Here is a 13,940-nt window from a genome sequence, read left to right as displayed (position 1 = left end):
TAGATTTATGGTTGGGGGTCACCACAACATGAGGAACTGTATCAAGGGGTCAGGGCATTGGAATGGTTGCGAATCACTGACCTACAAGGTCCCTTCCAACTGTGATAGATAGATAGATAGATAGATAGATAGATAGATAGATAGATAGATAGATGATAGATAGATAGATGATAGATAGATAGATAGATAGATAGATAGATAGATGATAGATAGATAGATAGATAGATAGATAGATAGATAGATAGATGATAGATAGATAGATAGATGATAGATAGATAGATAGATGATAGATAGATAGATGATAGATAGATAGATAGATGATAGATAGATAGATAGATAGATGATAGATAGATAGATAGATAGATAGATGATAGATAGATAGATGATAGATAGATAGATAGATAGATAGATAGATAGATAGATAGATAGATAGATAGATAGGTGATAGATACATAGATAGATGATAGATACATAGATAGATGATAGATACATAGATAGATAGATAGATAGATGATAGATAGATAGATAGATAGATAGATAGATAGATAGATAGATAGATACGGTAGATAGATAGATAAATGATTGATAGATAGATAGATAGATAGATAGATAGATAGATAGATAAAAATCTTGTGCATGTTTGAATAAACAAACAAACAAACAAATAAATACACTGCTGAAAAAAATAAAGGGAACACTTAAACAACACAATATAACTCCAAGTAAATTAAACTTCTGTGAAATCAAACTATCCACTTAGGAAGCAGTACTGATTGACAATCAATTTCATGTGCTGTTGTGCAAATGGAATAGTTGTGCAAATTATGAGAATATTTCATTCATTCAGATCTAAGACGTGTTATTTGAGTGTTCCCTTTACTTTTTTTAGCAGTATACGGTAAATAAATAAATAGATACATTTATAAAGTGGTACTAATACTTCAGGGGATCTTGTCCCAAAACACTTTTTGAGGTTCCCACTCCAACCCTTCCCCTCCCTGGAAAGGATTTGGTGGTGAGAAAGGTCCCGGAATAAGAGGAAGGGAGACTGGGCTAACGGGTTACGAAGCCAGAAGCTGGGATCAGACACGAAGGCCTTGGAGGGTGCGATGGAAACTAGCCGATGCCCTTTTTTGGGGAGGAATGCGAAGGCTGGAAGGGAATCACCTGCTCTGCTACTGGGGGGCTTGTGCTAGGGATCCTCTTCTCCTCTCTTCTCTTCTCTTCTCTTCTCCTCTCCTCTCCTCTCCTCTCTTCCCTTCTCTCCTCTCCTCTTCTCTTCCCTCCTCTCCTCTCCTCCCTCCCTCCCCTCCCCTTCCCCTTCTTCTTCCTTGCTCTCGGCAAATCCGAACCCAGAAGGATTTGGGGTGGGGGAGATGCAGGGGACCGGGAGGATTTTTCTCTCCGATGAGGCGCTGCGCCGGCTTGTCCCCCTCCGGAGTTTGGCGGAGGGAGGGGGACAAGAGACGCAGCCCGGCCTTGTTGGGATGCAGCGGAGGTGGGATTCGTTGCAGAAGCTCTCAACCCCAAGACTCGTCTCCTTCGGGAAACCATCTCTGGTCTCTCCGGGCTCAGGAAAGCCCCGATCCTGCGACTCGGCAGCCGGATCAACCGCGCCCAACGCTTCGATTTCGGAGACCTGGGGGCGGGGGGGCGGGGGGAGAGGCCGTTCTAGGCACCTGCCCAAGCAAAGGCTCCTACCAGGTCTTATTGGCACCCCGAGTTGCTCAGGCCACTATAGGGACCTTCTAGGCTTGCAAGGACAAAGGATGGGCTTCTCTGGACCGCTGGCCTCCTGGTTCCTTCGGATTTTGCTCCTGTCCCACTCCTAAAGTCTCCAGGAGTTCCTCTTGTAGAGGGAGGGGGCGGTCAACAGTAGACATATCTCTGTTCTTACCTTCTCCGCATCAGCATCTCTCCTCAAGGGAGTCCGAACCGCGCTGGGTCCGGAGGGAAGGTTTCTGGGTCACGAGGCGGTACTCAGCCAGGAGACAAGCGGCGCTGCTGAGAGCCGGAGAGCTGCTGCTCTCTCCCCCTGCAAAGTCATCCAGGAATGTCAGACGGATCCCTGCTCCTGGCTAGGGACGGGCGGAATTTGAAGAGGGCGAAGGTTCCTTCATCGATCTCCTTTGTGGGTTGGTTTCTGAACGTTCCGTTATAACGGGCGAGGTAACACCTCCAAAGCTTAGGTGATGTCAGGGCTCTTCCACTTGATAATGGGCTTTGTGTGGTCAGTAGGTCTTGGAATGGGCCAGGTGTGGATGTGTCAAGTGAGGATCTTGGAAGGAGCCAGGTCTGGAGTGTAAGGTGGGAGTCTTGGGATGGACCAAGTGTGTGTGTGTCAGTTGGGGATCTTGGGATGGACCAAATGTGGGTGTGTCAAATGAGAATCTTGGGATGGACCATGTGTGGGTGTGTCAAGTGAGAATCTTGGGATAGACCAAGTGTGTGTGTGTCAGTTGGGAATCTTGGGATGGACCAAGTGTGGGTGTGTCAAATGAGAATCTTGGGATGGACCATGTGTGGGTGTGTCAAGTGAGAATCTTGGGATAGACCAAGTGTGTGTGTGTCAGTTGGGGATCTTGGGATGCAACAAGTGTGGGTGTGTCAAGTGAGAATCTTGGGATTGACCAAGTGTGTGTGTGTCAGTTGGGGATCTTGGGATGGACCAAGTGTGGGTGTGCCAAGTGAGGGTCTTGGGATGCAACAAGTGTGGGTGTGTCAAGTGAGAATCTTGGGATAGACCAAGTGTGTGTGTGTCAAGTGAGGGTCTTGGGATGGACCAAGTGTGGGTGTGTCAAGTGAGGGTCTTGGGATGGACCAAGTGTGGGTGTGTCAAGTGAGAATCTTGGGATAGACCAAGTGTGGGTGTGCCAAGTGAGGGTCTTGGGATGGACCAAGTGTGGGTGTGTCAAGTGAGAATCTTGGGATTGACCAAGTGTGTGTGTGTCAGTTGGGGATCTTGGGATGGACCAAGTGTGGGTGTGTCAAGTGAGGGTCTTGGGATGGACCATGTGTGGGTGTGTCAAGTGAGAATCTTGGGATAGACCAAGTGTGTGTGTGTCAGTTGGGGATCTTGGGATGGACCAAGTGTGGGTGTGTCAAATGAGAATCTTGGGATGGACCATGTGTGGGTGTGTCAAGTGAGAATCTTGGGATAGACCAAGTGTGTGTGTGTCAGTTGGGGATCTTGGGATGCAACAAGTGTGGGTGTGTCAAGTGAGAATCTTGGGATTGACCAAGTGTGTGTGTGTCAGTTGGGGATCTTGGGATGGACCAAGTGTGGGTGTGCCAAGTGAGGGTCTTGGGATGCAACAAGTGTGGGTGTGTCAAGTGAGAATCTTGGGATAGACCAAGTGTGTGTGTGTCAAGTGAGGGTCTTGGGATGGACCAAGTGTGGGTGTGTCAAGTGAGGGTCTTGGGATGGACCAAGTGTGGGTGTGTCAAGTGAGAATCTTGGGATAGACCAAGTGTGGGTGTGCCAAGTGAGGGTCTTGGGATGGACCAAGTGTGGGTGTGTCAAGTGAGAATCTTGGGATGGACCAAGTGTGGGTGTGTCAAGTGAGAATCTTGGGATAGACCAAGTGTGGGTGTGTCAAGTGAGAATCTTGGGATGGACCAAGTGTGGGTGTGTCAAGTGAGGGTCTTGGGATGGACCAAGTGTGGGTGTGTCAAGTGAGAATCTTGGGATGGACCAAGTGTGGGTGTGCCAAGTGAGGGTCTTGGGATGGACCAAGTGTGGGTGTGTCAAGTGAGAATCTTGGGATAGACCAAGTGTGTGTGTGTCAAGTGAGGGTCTTGGGATGGACCATGTGTGGGTGTGTCAAGTGAGAATCTTGGGATGGACCAAGTGTGGGTGTGCCAAGTGAGGGTCTTGGGATGGACCAAGTGTGGGTGTGTCAAGTGAGGGTCTTGGGATGGACCATGTGTGGGTGTGTCAAGTGAGAATCTTGGGATAGACCAAGTGTGTGTGTGTCAGTTGGGGATCTTGGGATGGACCAAGTGTGGGTGTGTCAAGTGAGAATCTTGGGATGGACCATGTGTGGGTGTGTCAAGTGAGAATCTTGGGATAGACCAAGTGTGTGTGTGTCAGTTGGGGACCTTGGGATGGACCAAGTGTGGGTGTGCCAAGTGAGGGTCTTGGGATGGACCAAGTGTGGGTGTGTCAAGTGAGGGTCTTGGGATGGACCAAGTGTGGGTGTGTCAAGTGAGGGTCTTGGGATGGACCATGTGTGGGTGTGTCAAGTGAGAATCTTGGGATGGACCAAGTGTGGGTGTGCCAAGTGAGGGTCTTGGGATGGACCAAGTGTGGGTGTGTCAAGTGAGGGTCTTGGGATGCAACAAGTGTGGGTGTGCCAAGTGAGGGTCTTGGGATGGACCAAGTGTGGGTGTGTCAAGTGAGGGTCTTGGGATGGACCAAGTGTGGGTGTGTCAAGTGAGGGTCTTGGGATGGACCATGTGTGGGTGTGTCAAGTGAGAATCTTGGGATGGACCAAGTGTGGGTGTGCCAAGTGAGGGTCTTGGGATGGACCAAGTGTGGGTGTGTCAAGTGAGGGTCTTGGGATGGACCATGTGTGGGTGTGTCAAGTGAGAATCTTGGGATAGACCAAGTGTGTGTGTGTCAGTTGGGGATCTTGGGATGGACCAAGTGTGGGTGTGTCAAGTGAGAATCTTGGGATGGACCATGTGTGGGTGTGTCAAGTGAGAATCTTGGGATAGACCAAGTGTGTGTGTGTCAGTTGGGGATCTTGGGATGGACCAAGTGTGGGTGTGTCAAATGAGAATCTTGGGATGGACCATGTGTGGGTGTGTCAAGTGAGAATCTTGGGATAGACCAAGTGTGTGTGTGTCAGTTGGGGACCTTGGGATGGACCAAGTGTGGGTGTGCCAAGTGAGGGTCTTGGGATGCAACAAGTGTGGGTGTGCCAAGTGAGGGTCTTGGGATGGACCAAGTGTGGGTGTGCCAAGTGAGGGTCTTGGGTTGGACCAAGTGTGGGTGTGTCAAGTGAGGGTCTTGGGATGGACCATGTGTGGGTGTGTCAAGTGAGAATCTTGGGATGGACCAAGTGTGGGTGTGCCAAGTGAGGGTCTTGGGATGGACCAAGTGTGGGTGTGTCAAGTGAGGGTCTTGGGATGGACCAAGTGTGGGTGTGTCAAGTGAGGGTCTTGGGATGGACCAAGTGTGGGTGTGTCAAGTGAGGGTCTTGGGATGGACCAAGTGTGGGTGTGTCAAGTGAGGGTCTTGGGATGGACCAAGTGTGGGTGTGTCAAGTGAGGGTCTTGGGATGGACCAAGTGTGGGTGTGTCAAGTGAGGGTCTTGGGATGGACCAAGTGTGGGTGTGTCAAGTGAGGGTCTTGGGATGGACCAAGTGTGGGTGTGTCAAGTGAGGGTCTTGGGATGGACCAAGTGTGGGTGTGTCAAGTGAGAATCTTGGGATGGACCAAGTGTGGGTGTGTCAGTTGGGGATCTTGGGATGGACCAAGTGTGGGTGTGTCAAGTGAGGGTCTTGGGATGGACCAAGTGTGGGTGTGTCAAGTGAGGGTCTTGGGATGGACCAAGTGTGGGTGTGCCAAGTGAGGGTCTTGGGATGCAACAAGTGTGGGTGTGCCAAGTGAGGGTCTTGGGATGGACCAAGTGTGGGTGTGTCAAGTGAGGGTCTTGGGATGGACCAAGTGTGGGTGTGTCAAGTGATGGTCTTGGGATGGACCAAGTGTGGGTGTGTCAAGTGAGGGTCTTGGGATGGACCATGTGTGGGTGTGTCAAGTGAGAATCTTGGGATGGACCAAGTGTGGGTGTGTCAAATGAGAATCTTGGGATGGACCATGTGTGGGTGTGTCAAATGAGAATCTTGGGATGGACCATGTGTGGGTGTGTCAAGTGAGAATCTTGGGATAGACCAAGTGTGTGTGTGTCAGTTGGGGACCTTGGGATGGACCAAGTGTGGGTGTGCCAAGTGAGGGTCTTGGGATGCAACAAGTGTGGGTGTGCCAAGTGAGGGTCTTGGGATGGACCAAGTGTGGGTGTGTCAAGTGAGGGTCTTGGGATGGACCAAGTGTGGGTGTGTCAAGTGAGGGTCTTGGGATGGACCATGTGTGGGTGTGTCAAGTGAGAATCTTGGGATGGACCAAGTGTGGGTGTGCCAAGTGAGGGTCTTGGGATGGACCAAGTGTGGGTGTGTCAAGTGAGGGTCTTGGGATGCAACAAGTGTGGGTGTGCCAAGTGAGGGTCTTGGGATGGACCAAGTGTGGGTGTGTCAAGTGAGGGTCTTGGGATGGACCAAGTGTGGGTGTGTCAAGTGAGGGTCTTGGGATGGACCATGTGTGGGTGTGTCAAGTGAGAATCTTGGGATGGACCAAGTGTGGGTGTGCCAAGTGAGGGTCTTGGGATGGACCAAGTGTGGGTGTGTCAAGTGAGGGTCTTGGGATGGACCATGTGTGGGTGTGTCAAGTGAGAATCTTGGGATAGACCAAGTGTGTGTGTGTCAGTTGGGGATCTTGGGATGGACCAAGTGTGGGTGTGTCAAGTGAGAATCTTGGGATGGACCATGTGTGGGTGTGTCAAGTGAGAATCTTGGGATAGACCAAGTGTGTGTGTGTCAGTTGGGGATCTTGGGATGGACCAAGTGTGGGTGTGTCAAATGAGAATCTTGGGATGGACCATGTGTGGGTGTGTCAAGTGAGAATCTTGGGATAGACCAAGTGTGTGTGTGTCAGTTGGGGACCTTGGGATGGACCAAGTGTGGGTGTGCCAAGTGAGGGTCTTGGGATGCAACAAGTGTGGGTGTGCCAAGTGAGGGTCTTGGGATGGACCAAGTGTGGGTGTGCCAAGTGAGGGTCTTGGGATGGACCAAGTGTGGGTGTGTCAAGTGAGGGTCTTGGGATGGACCATGTGTGGGTGTGTCAAGTGAGAATCTTGGGATGGACCAAGTGTGGGTGTGCCAAGTGAGGGTCTTGGGATGGACCAAGTGTGGGTGTGTCAAGTGAGGGTCTTGGGATGGACCAAGTGTGGGTGTGTCAAGTGAGGGTCTTGGGATGGACCAAGTGTGGGTGTGTCAAGTGAGGGTCTTGGGATGGACCAAGTGTGGGTGTGTCAAGTGAGGGTCTTGGGATGGACCAAGTGTGGGTGTGTCAAGTGAGGGTCTTGGGATGGACCAAGTGTGGGTGTGTCAAGTGAGGGTCTTGGGATGGACCAAGTGTGGGTGTGTCAAGTGAGGGTCTTGGGATGGACCAAGTGTGGGTGTGTCAAGTGAGGGTCTTGGGATGGACCAAGTGTGGGTGTGTCAAGTGAGGGTCTTGGGATGGACCAAGTGTGGGTGTGTCAAGTGAGAATCTTGGGATGGACCAAGTGTGGGTGTGTCAGTTGGGGATCTTGGGATGGACCAAGTGTGGGTGTGTCAAGTGAGGGTCTTGGGATGGACCAAGTGTGGGTGTGTCAAGTGAGGGTCTTGGGATGGACCAAGTGTGGGTGTGCCAAGTGAGGGTCTTGGGATGCAACAAGTGTGGGTGTGCCAAGTGAGGGTCTTGGGATGGACCAAGTGTGGGTGTGTCAAGTGAGGGTCTTGGGATGGACCAAGTGTGGGTGTGTCAAGTGATGGTCTTGGGATGGACCAAGTGTGGGTGTGTCAAGTGAGGGTCTTGGGATGGACCATGTGTGGGTGTGTCAAGTGAGAATCTTGGGATGGACCAAGTGTGGGTGTGCCAAGTGAGGGTCTTGGGATGGACCAAGTGTGGGTGTGTCAAGTGAGGGTCTTGGGATGGACCAAGTGTGGGTGTGTCAATTGAGGGTCTTGGGATGGACCAAGTGTGGGTGTGTCAAGTGAGGGTCTTGGGATGGACCAAGTGTGGGTGTGTCAAGTGAGGGTCTTGGGATGGACCAAGTGTGGGTGTGTCAAGTGAGAATCTTGGGATGGACCAAGTGTGGGTGTGTCAGTTGGGGATCTTGGGATGGACCAAGTGTGGGTGTGTCAAGTGAGGGTCTTGGGATGGACCAAGTGTGGGTGTGTCAAGTGAGGGTCTTGGGATGGACCAAGTGTGGGTGTGTCAATTGAGGGTCTTGGGATGGACCAAGTGTGGGTGTGTCAATTGAGGGTCTTGGGATGGACCAAGTGTGGGTGTGTCAAGTGAGGGTCTTGGGATGGACCAAGTGTGGGTGTGTCAAGTGAGGGTCTTGGGATGGACCAAGTGTGGGTGTGTCAGTTGGGGATCTTGGGATGGACCAAGTGTGGGTGTGTCAAGTGAGGGTCTTGGGATGGACCAAGTGTGGGTGTGTCAAGTGAGGGTCTTGGGATGGACCAAGTGTGGGTGTGTCAAGTGAGGGTCTTGGGATGGACCAAGTGTGGGTGTGTCAAGTGAGGGTCTTGGGATGGACCAAGTGTGGGTGTGTCAAGTGAGGGTCTTGGGATGGACCAAGTGTGGGTGTGTCAATTGAGGGTCTTGGGATGGACCAAGTGTGGGTGTGTCAATTGAGGGTCTTGGGATGGACCAAGTGTGGGTGTGTCAATTGAGGGTCTTGGGATGGACCAAGTGTGGGTGTGTCAAGTGAGAATCTTGGGATGGACCAAGTGTGGGTGTGTCAAGTGAGGGTCTTGGGATGGACCAAGTGTGGGTGTGTCAAGTGAGGGTCTTGGGATGGACCAAGTGTGGGTGTGTCAAGTGAGGGTCTTGGGATGGACCAAGTGTGGGTGTGTCAATTGAGGGTCTTGGGATGGACCAAGTGTGGGTGTGTCAAGTGAGGGTCTTGGGATGGACCAAGTGTGGGTGTGTCAAGTGAGAATCTTGGGATGGACCAAGTGTGGGTGTGTCAGTTGGGGATCTTGGGATGGACCAAGTGTGGGTGTGTCAAGTGAGAATCTTGGGATGGACCAAGTGTGGGTGTGTCAAGTGAGGGTCTTGGGATGGACCAAGTGTGGGTGTGTCAAGTGAGGGTCTTGGGATGGACCAAGTGTGGGTGTGTCAAGTGAGGGTCTTGGGATGGACCAAGTGTGGGTGTGTCAAGTTAGGGTCTTGGGATGGACCAAGTGTGAAGTGCTGGAGGTGGAGTGGGGGAGGAATTCCCTGGATTTGGGTGAGTGTCAGCGCTGTCTCTGGTTAGCTCTGTGATTTGATTTGGATCCTGCGGGGTTCATACGATCGTTATAGGCAGTGGTGGTAGGATTCAATTTTTGTTGCCACCAGTTCTGTGGACTTGGCTTGGTGGGCGTGGTACGAAAAGCATACTGTAAAATCTCCATTCCCTCCCCATCAGCTGGGACTCGGGAGGCAGAGAATAGATGGGGGCAGGGCCAGTCAGACGTGGTATTTACCAGTTCTCCGAACTACTCAAAATTTCCGCTACCGGTTCTCCAGAACTAGTCAGAACCTGCTGATTCCCACCTCTGGTTATAGATCAATGTGTCTGTTGATGGAATTGCTTCTGGAGTGCCAGGCTTTGATATAGTGTAGCCGATGATTTTGGTGCTGCTCCACTCAAACCGGTGCTGTTTGGTATCAGGATGAATAGAAAGGAAGGATTTGGGATCGTGGCATTTGACTGTCCGCCGATATTTGTGGATCCTGTTTTTTAATTGACTCCCACATAGAATCGGTTGCAACTGTTGGTTGATTTTGTAGAATACATTATTTCTTTTATCCTATCTTGTCTTCGGTTACAGGTAATTCCCGGCAGAGTGTGAGTGTGGGTGTGTGGGCTATTGCTATTCCAAGACAGCCTCAAAATGGGTGAGCAGTGTGGTCGGGCAGTAGGAAAAGCAAGTAGGATGCTTGGCTGCATAGCTAGAGGTATAACAAGCAGGAAGAAGGAAATTGCGACTCTGCTGTATAGAGCGCTGGTGAGATGACACATTTGGAATACTGTGTTCAGTTCTGGAGACCTCACCTACAAAAAGATATTGACAAAATTGAACGGGTCCAAAGACGGGCTACAAGAATGGTGGAAGGTCTTAAGCATAAAACGTATCAGGAAAGACTTCATGAACTCAATCTGTGTAGTCTGGAGGACAGAAGGAAAAGGGGGGACATGATTGAAACATTTAAATATGTTAAATGGTTAAATAAGGTTCAGGAGGGAAGTGTTTTTAATAGGAAAGTGAACACAAGAACAAGGGGGCACAATCTGAGGTTAGACGGGGGAAGAAGTAACATGAGAAAATATTATTTTACTGAGAGTAGTAGATGCTTGGAACAAACTTCCAGCAGACGTGGTTGGTAAATCCACAGTAAATGAATTTAAACATGCCTGGGATACACATATCCATAAAATACAGGAAATGAGGTCTTTTTCTGCCGTCAATCTTCTATGTTTCTGTTTCTCTGTGTTTTTTGTTGGAGCTAAGCAGCCACTATGAGAAAGAGCTGGCAAAATAGCTGGCTCAGTTCAAATTGGATATGACCAAACAGGAGGCTCAGCAGAAGTACCTCACTGAGGACTACGAGCATAGGCTTTCCAAGCAGAGGGAGGACCTGCGGGAGGGTAAGGCCAGGTACCAGCGCCTGGAGGCTCAGCAGGCTGAGATGTCAGCCAATTCCAGGCCATGATACAGCCCCACTTCACCACCAATGGTGTTTCCATCCAGCCTTCGCTGCACCAGGAGGTTGAAGCAGACCCCAAGTCTGTCCCCTTCTGACCCATATAAAAAGACTCCAAAGAAGGAGACTCTCTGCAGTAACACACGTTCATTGCACATATCCGTCCCAGGGGCCATATAGTTTGAGGACCCCTGGTTTAGTGCAATATAAAAAATGCAAATAATTTTTCTGCAGACCGCCAAAGTTTTTCTGCAGACCAGCACTTGGTGACTGCTGCTTTAGTAATGTACTCTACATAGTAAGACACAATAAGAAGAAAAGGAACACTCTTGCAAAAAACCAAAAGCTAAACAAATATAAAATATTATACTACATCTAATTTATATGAAGTGCTCAATATAGCCGCACGAATCCCAGCGACCGGTTAGGTCCCACAGAGTTGGCCTTCTCCGGGTCCCGTCGACTAAACAATGTCATTTGGCGGGACCCAGGAGAAGAGCCTTCTCTGTGGTGGCCCCGACCCTCTGGAACCAGCTCCCCCCAGATATCAGAGTTCCCCCACCCTTGCCTTTCGCAAGCTCCTTAAAACCCACCTCTGTCGTCAGGCATGGGGGAATTGAAATTTTTCTCTTCCCCCTAGGCTTATAGAATTTATACATGGTATGCTTGTTTGTATGATTGGTCTCTTAAATTGGGGGGTTTTTTAGATTATTTTTTAATATTAGATTTGTTTGTATTGTCTTCTTTATTGTTGTTAGCCGCCCCGAGTCTTCGGAGAGGGGCGGCATATAAATCTAATAAATAAATAAAATAAATAGCACTCTGTACCGTCTGCAAATATTGATTATTCCCGCTATATCCATACCTTGCTTTCACCTTTAAACTTTTTGCCTGCTTCTGGAGATATTATAAATCATCACTTTTCTCCTTCGCTTCGATGTTATAAAACATCACTTTTCTCCTTTGCTATTTTGCTCTTCCTTGATATGTTTGGTTCTCATTCATTTTGCCTAAATCATTGCATTGAATCTACATTCATAGAAACATAGAAACATAGAAGTCTGACGGCAGAAAAAGACCTCCTGGTCCATCTAGTCTGCCCTTATACTATTTTCTGTATTTTATCTTAGGATGGATATACAGTATGTTTATCCCAGGCATGTTTAAATTCAGTTACTGTGGATTTATCTACCACGTCTGCTGGGAGTTTGTTCCAAGGATCCACTACTCTTTCAGTAAAATAATATTTTCTCATGTTGCTTTTGATCTTTCCCCCAACTAACTTCAGATTGTGTCTCCTTGTTCTTGTGTTCACTTTCCTATTAAAAACACTTCCCTCTTGGACCTTATTTAACCCTTTAATATATTTAAATGTTTCGATCATGTCCCCCCTTTTCCTTCTGTCCTCCAGACTATACAGATTGAGTTCATTAAGTCTTTCCTGATACGTTTTATGCTTAAGACCTTCCACCATTCTTGTTTCCCGTCTTTGGACCCGTTCAATTTTGTCAATATCTTTTTGTAGGTGAGGTCTCCAGAACTGAACACAGTATTCCAAATGTGGTCTCACCAGCATTCTATATAGCGGGATCATAATCTCCCTCTTCCTGCTTGTTATACCTCTAGCTATGCAGCCAAGCATCCTACTTGCTTTCCCTACCGCCTGACTGCACTGTTCACCCATTTTGAGAACTGTCAGAAATCACTACCCCTAAATCCTTTTCTTCTGAAGTATTTGCTAACACAGAACTGCCAATACAATACTCAGATTGAGGATTCCTTTTCCCCAAGTGCGTTATTTTACATTTGGAAACATTAAACTGCAGTTTCCATTGCTTTGACCATTTATCTAGTAAAGCTAAATCATTTACACATTTACAATCATTCATTCAGCACCATTTAGTTCTGAGCCTAACCTCTTTTGGCATTCTCAGTGGATTGAAAGAGTCCATTTCAACTGCAATCCACTTTCCTGCGTTATCAAATTATCCCTTCCATATTACAAAGGGGTAGAAAGAAGCATACTGATGCAGAGTTGACTCAGCCTTCCATCCTTCCGAGGTGGGTAGAATGGGGACCCAGATTGTAGGGGCAATATTGTAAGCCACCCTGAGTCTAAGGAGAAGGGCCACATTAAAAAAAAATCGAATAAATAAATAGTTACATTCCCCATCCCCCGGAAATGTTCAGTCATAACTCAAATCTCATACTTAAGAGTACAGTAGAACCCCGATTTACGAGACTAATTGGTTCCGGAAGGAGGCTCGTAAGTCGGAACGCTCGTATGATGAAACATTGTTTCCCATAGGAAACAATGTAAAGTCAATTAATCCGTGCAACAACAAAAAAAAACCGCTGCCGCCGAACGCGGAAGTTAGCGTTCGGCTTCAGGAGACAGCTGCGAAGCGGCGCGGGTGTTTTAAAACGTCGCAGCCGGCCTGGGGGGCTCGGGGGCTTCCCCCCGAGCCCCCCAGGCTGGCTGCGCCGTTTTAAAACACGCGCGCCGCTTCGCAGCTGTCTCCTGAAGCCGAACGCGGAAGTTAGCGTTCGGCTTCAGGAGACAGCTGCGAAGCAGCGCGCGTGCTTTAAAAGGTTGCAGCCGGCCTGGGGGGCTTGCCAGCACCCCCCCGAGCCCCCCAGGCCGGCTGCAACCTTTTAAAACACGCGGGATACGAGCGCCAAGGAGCTGTCTCCTGAAGCCGAACGCGGAAGTTAGCGTTCGGCTTCAGGAGACAGCTCCTTGGCGCTAGTATCCCGAATGTGAGCTCGGGAGGCGAACAAAAATGTCGCTCCCCTCCCAGCTCTTATCTCGAGTAGCTCGTAAGTAGAGCTGCTCGTATGTCGAGGTTCTACTGTATTTTGTGACCTTTCAAAGTTACATCGCTGAAAAGTGTGACTGTTTTTCACTTATGACCACTGTAGCATCCCTCATGGTCACATGATCAAAATTCAGATACAGTGTTCCCTCGATTTTTGCGGGTTCGAACTTCGCGAATAGCCTATACCACGATTTTTCAAAAAATATGAATTAAAAAATACTTCACGGGTTTTTTTCTATACCACGGTTTTCCCCCGCCCGATGATGTCATACATCATCGCCAAACTAATATTTGAAAATAAATAACAAAAAAAGTTAATAAATAATTATGTTTATAAATATCAGGATCACTAAGTGTCTTATTCAATGGTGAGTATAAGTAATAATAGTGAGTAAATGGTTGTTAAGGGAATGGGAAATGGTAATTTAGGGATTTAAAGTGTTAAGGGAAGGCTTGTGATACTGTCCATAGCCAAAAATGGTGTACAGTGATACCTTGTCTTAAAAACTTAATTGGTTCCGGGATGAGGTTCTTAAGGTGAAAAGTTTGTAAGACGAAACAATGTTTCCCATAGGAATTAATGGAAAAGCGATTAA

Source organism: Erythrolamprus reginae, chromosome 1 (assembly GCF_031021105.1).
Source record: "Erythrolamprus reginae isolate rEryReg1 chromosome 1, rEryReg1.hap1, whole genome shotgun sequence".
NCBI classification, from domain to species: domain Eukaryota; kingdom Metazoa; phylum Chordata; class Lepidosauria; order Squamata; family Dipsadidae; genus Erythrolamprus; species Erythrolamprus reginae.
This window is presented reverse-complemented; position numbering follows the sequence as displayed.